The sequence below is a fragment of the Neovison vison genome, chromosome 5 (assembly GCF_020171115.1).
Source record: "Neovison vison isolate M4711 chromosome 5, ASM_NN_V1, whole genome shotgun sequence".
Lineage (NCBI taxonomy): Eukaryota > Metazoa > Chordata > Mammalia > Carnivora > Mustelidae > Neogale > Neogale vison.
This window is the reverse complement of record NC_058095.1, coordinates 155,718,944-155,724,845: the sequence shown is the minus strand read 5'-3', so window position 1 is coordinate 155,724,845 and position 5,902 is coordinate 155,718,944.

The following is a 5,902-nucleotide window of genomic DNA, read 5'->3' as shown; positions in this document are numbered from 1 at the left end:
AAAATTTGTATGGAACCACAAAAGACCCCAAATAACCAAAGCAATCTTGAAAAAGAAGACAACTGGAGGTATCACAATCCCACATTTCAAGATATACTACAAAGCTGTAGTAATCAAAATGGTATGGTGCTGGCACAAAAACAGACACATAGATCAATGGAACAGAAAAGAGAGCCCAGAAATAAAGTCATACCTACATGGTCAATAAATTTACAATGAAGGAGGCAAGAATATGCAGTGAGGTAAAGACAGTCTCTTTGAAAAATTGGTTCTGAGAGAACTGGATGGCTATATGCAAAAGAATGAAACTGGACCACTTTCTTACACCACACACAAATATAAATTCAAAATGGAATAAAGACCTAAATGTGAGATCTGAAACTGTAAAAATCCTAGAAAACAGCACACACAGTAATCTCTCTGACATCAGCTATAGCAACATTTTTCCGGATACATGTTCTAAGGCAAGGAAAACAAAAGCAAAAATGAACCATTGGGACTATATCAAAAGGAAAAGCTTCTTCTGCACAGCAAAGGAAACAATCAACAAAACAAAAATACAACCTACTTGAATGGGAGAAGATATTTACAAATGACATACCTGATATGGGTTAATATCCAATATATATAAAGAACTTATACAACTCAACACCAAAAACCCTCAAATAATCCAATTAAAAATGGGCAGAAGACATGAACAGACATTTCTCCAAAGAAGATACACAGATAAAAAGATGCTCAACATCACTCATCACCAGGGAAAGGCAATCAAAACCCCAATGAGGTATCACCTCACACCTATCAGAATGGCTAAAATGAAAAATACATGGGGTGTTACCTGGGGGGGCTCAGTCAGTTAAGCAACAGCCTCTGGCTCAGGTTATGATCTCAGGATCCTAAGATGGTCCTGCATTGTCTCCCTCATCAGCGTGAGAGTTTGGTCTGTCCCCCTGCTCATGTTCTTTCTCGCTCTCAAATAAATAAATAAATCTTAAACACACACACACACACACACACACACACAAGAAATAACAAGTGCTGGCAAGTATGTGGAGGAAAAAAGGAGCCCTTGTGTAATGTTGGTGGGAATGAAACTGAACTGGTTCGGCCATTGTGGAAAACAGAATGGAGGTTCCTCAAAAGATTAAAAATAGAACTACCATATGACCCAGTAATTCCAATATTGGGTATTTACCCAAAGAATATGAAAACACTAATTTGAAATGATATATTCACTCCCAGGTTTATTGTAGCATTATTTACAATAACCAAAATATGGAAGCAATCCAAGTATCCATCAACTGATGAATAAATAAGATGTGCTATACATAAGCAATGGAATATTATTCAGCCAAGAAAGAATGAAATCTTGCCATTTGCAAAAATACGCATGGATCTAGAGGGTACAATGTTAAGAGAGATAAGTCAAAGCCAAATACCATACGGTTTCACTGAGATGTGGAATTTAAGAAATGAAGAAAAAAGATAAACCAAAAACTAGACTCTTTTTTTTTTTTAAGATTTTATTTTTAAGTAATCTCTATATCCAACATGGGGCTCAAACTCACAACCCTGAGATTAGTAGCCACATGTCCTTCTCTGAGCTAGCCAGGTGCCCCCCAAAACCAGACTCTTAACTCTAGAGAACAAACTGGTGGTTACCAGGGGGGCAGTGGGGGAGGGGATGGGAGAAACAGGTGAAGGGGATTAAGAGTGCACTTACCACCATGAGCACCGAGTAAGGTACGGAATCGTTCAATCACTATGTCATGCACCTGAAACTAAGATAACATGGCATGTCAACTATACTGGAATTAAAACTTTAAAAAAATTTGTTAAAGAATAATATATTACTCTTTATAATGTATGTACAGAACACTCACATTATAGGAAATCTGGCAAAATCAGGATAAATATTACAAATGCCACCCCACTGCTCATGGGACAAGACATTGAGAAAATCAGAGGTGATTGTCGCTTAATATAAAATGACCTAACTCCTTTCTAGCCCTTTGCCACTTACTGACAGAATTTCACATATATTTAAAATTTAAATATTTACTCGTACTTAACTACCGCAACCTAGAGATTCGATACTTAAATGTAAATGTAAGTCAGGAAGGATAAAAGTAGACTTTATAGATTTTTCACAGCTTTGAAAATAGGTTTCATCTTCCGGTGGAAGAGAGCAACTCACAGGCACTGGGGGAGGCTTTCACCGACACCGCCTTTGGGTTAGTATGGGGAGGAGTGCGCCACCCTCCTGGGACTGTTCTGGGAGCCAGGGTGTGGTAAGACGTGTTGGGGGAATTGCTGGAAGGCGGAGGCCGAGTTGGGAGGTGGAGCCCATGTCCCGAAGTTAGCCACAGCATGAGGCATGGGTGGGGTTGGGAGGTGCCCCCTCAGTGGAGAACGTCAGAGAGAGAAGGACCTGCACTCCACACCTGTTTGTGCTGACTTCTGGATTTTTTTTTTTTTTTTGACTTCTGGATTTTCTTTTCGAGAAAACAAAGTTCATTCACTGTTATTCATGTGGTTAAGATGCAATCATTCTGACAGAGATTTAAAAAAAAACAAAAATCACACCTGAGGTAGAAATAAATCATTTCTATGATGGGACGCCTGGGTGGCTCAGTGGTTTAAGCCTCTGCCTTCGGCTCAGGTCCTGATCTCAGGATCCTGGGATCGAGTCCCGCGTCGGGCTCTCTGCTCAGCGGGGAGCCTGCTTCTCTCCCACCCCCCGCCTGCCTCTCTGCCTACTTGTGATCTCTCTCTGTCAAATAAATAAATAAAATCTAAAAAAAAAATCACTTCTGTGTCTTCTCCTGAAACTGCACTTAGATAAGGGGAAAGAGGGGGAAGCGGGAGAGAAAGAAAAGGGCGCCCACTAGGCTCCTGAGGCAAATGGGGAGACACAGACATTAAGACAGTCACGTGCTGGCATCAGGTTGTTTTAAGTTTTTTTCAAAGATCGGTAATAAGGGGCCACATTTCTGGGTAGCAATGCACGGAATTAGATGGCGCACCTGTTAGCCAGTATTTGGCAATGCTTTTGTTGGTTTTTGCCATCATGTGCTGACGGTGGGTAGCTGAGTTATGGAACAATGGAAGTTCTTCTCTTCAAATTTGTTCCACCAAACAGTTCTTAAGGGTTAGCTTAGATCACTTTACATGTTTACTATCAGGGAGGTGCCGTTTAATAACAGCGATGCTTTGTACTACATGCTGAACCCACTGTACAACAAAACACAATCTTCACAGCTGCTTTCTTAAAATCCTCACAACCAACTTTGAAACCAAATACTATTAAAATTGTCATATAAGTAAGGATCCAAATAAGAGGTTTCAACTTGGTGAATTAAAAATGAAGTCTCGGGGCACCTTGGTGGCTCAGTGGGTTAAGCCGCTGCCTTCGGCTCAGGTCATGATCTCAGGGTCCTGGAATCCAGTCCCGCATCGGGCTCTCTGCTCAGCAGGAAGCCTGCTTCCTCCTCTCTCTCTCTCTCTGCCTGCCTTTCTGCCTACTTGTGATCTCTCTCTGTCAAATAAATAAATTAAATCTTTAAAAAAAAATGAAGTCTCGATTTCTTTTTTTTTTTTTTAAAGATTTTATTTATTTATTTGACAGACAGAGATCACAAGTAGGCAGAGAGGCAGGCAGAGAGAGAAGGGAAAGCAGGCTCCCCACTGAGCAGAAAGCCTGATGCGGGGCTTGATCCCAGGGTCCTGAGATCATGACTTGAGCTGAAGGCAGCGGCTTAAACCACTGAGCCACCCAGGCGCCCCTGAAGTCTCGATTTCTGAAAAGATAGGTACATAGGAAAGGGTTAACAGTGATTGTCTTGGGGCGCCTGGGTAGCTGAGTGGGTTAAAGCCTCTGCCTTTGGCTCAGGTCATGATCCCAGGGTCCTGGGATCAAGCCCCACATCAGGCTCTCTGCTCAGCGGGGAGCCTGCTTCCCCCACTCTCTCTCTGCCTGCCTCTCTGCCTACTTGTGATCTCTCTCTGTCAAATAAACAAATAAAGTCTTAAACAAAAACAAAGAAACACTGATTGTCTTCTGGGTGGATAACTCAGTGACTAGAGGATAAAGACAGATTTTTTGTATATGCGTTAGTACAGTTTGAATTGTGTACCATGTACATGGATGGCCTATTTCTAAGGAAAAATGGAATTAAAATACTGAAGATTAAAATAAATGTTCGGAATCTATAAAGGGTTTTTTCTTAAACCTCCAAGGGAAAGGGAAACAAGTTCTACTAAGAAAAGCCCTCTCTCCTCAGCCTCTGCACCTCAATGGCTTTGTGCAATTCCCTTGAGGAGCCTAGTAAGTATAATAAGCATGTGTGGGAGTTAAAAATGGATTTAATCACTTCCCCCCAAAGTTTGACGGAAGTGTGGCAAGGAGGACCATCTGTTTTGTTTGAAAGAGAAATGACCCAGCATTCTGATTTCAATTAGCCTCTTTGTAGCTTTACGTTGGAGCTGGTTCCACGGGGAACAGTTCAAACTCAAGAGTAGAGAGGAGCTGGCCACGTTCTGCGGGTGCTGATTTGTTTTAGCAACTGTCAGGGATCATGAAACAAGTGTACAAGACAATGTTGCTGCATACACATTAAAATGCATAATTTTATGGAATCAAAACAGCACAGTCTAGAATCTGAGAGCTAAACAAAATAGTGAAATAGTGTCTTTATGTCATTCTATCAATTAAAAAATTTAAAATCAGTATCACTTACTTAAATTCTTAGTTTCACTCCAACAAATACACACCTACAATGTGCCAAGTATTGTTGCGCACTGGGCAGGAACCAAAGAGGATATGAGTGGTGGTTCCTGCCCTTCAGAAAGAAGTCTGTGATCTTTTGGGAGGATAAGCCTGCAAAGTTAAACAATCCGAGTAATATTTATGACAATAACAGAAGAGCTGTCAAACATCACTATGTAGCTTAGCACATTACTAGGCGTTCAGGGGACGGGAAGGATTACTTGGGTCGAAACCTTTACACTGGAGGGGTCTGGTTGTAGCAGTAGAGCAGGATTCTAAAGCCTGTGTCCCTTAATCACTTTCATTCAAATCTCTCACGTGCATTCGCACACACACATGCACATGCGCGCGCGTGCACACTCACACTCACACACACACACACACACGGCAGGAGGTTTACAGAAGTGGGTGCAGAGCTTCTAGAATGGCTAGAGATGCGTCACTGTGTTGGTGAAGGTCCAAACACCCTGGTGGCTTTAGGGAGGTCAGCCTGAGTCTCGGTCCTAGTTCTCACGGCCTCTCAGACTGTGTTTGTCAGAGACACCCGGTTCCTGGGCCCCCACCCTGCACAGGTAGGGTGCCCAATCCTCTGATACAAGTCATGCAGCAGGTCTCGAGGAAGTCGTATGAATGGGGGAAGAGGGGTCAGTGTGGATGGCAGCTAGTTTGTGCATTCCAGTCATGACTGATCCACCGTGTCCCTGCAGGGAAAGCAAATGCCACCGCGCTCTGGTGCGCCCAGTTCTTACCATCTGGTTTCCTGATGTCCTGACGCAAGATTCTCGCACCTCAGTTCTCAGCTTCCTGTTTCTTATCCCGACCCCTTCTCCTCAGGGGGCTGGCGAAGCTCTTCAAAGTCACATAATCCAGAGCAGAGGAGTACGAGTCTGGAGGGTGTCCTCGGACTCCTAGTGGTGGCGGCCACCAAGGACTGTGTGGTAGGGCTGTGGTTAGGCAGCAGTGTCTAGGGATGGCTCTTCTGTGTCCTCAGCTGCTTCCAAGCTAGTGCGGCCAAAGCAGGACACGCGCAGCAACTCTCCTGCGATCAACCCTCGCCTTACACCTTAGTGGGCAACTGTACCGGAAACAGTCCCAGTCGACACGCAGCAACACCCCGTGTCTGCCTGCAGCCTC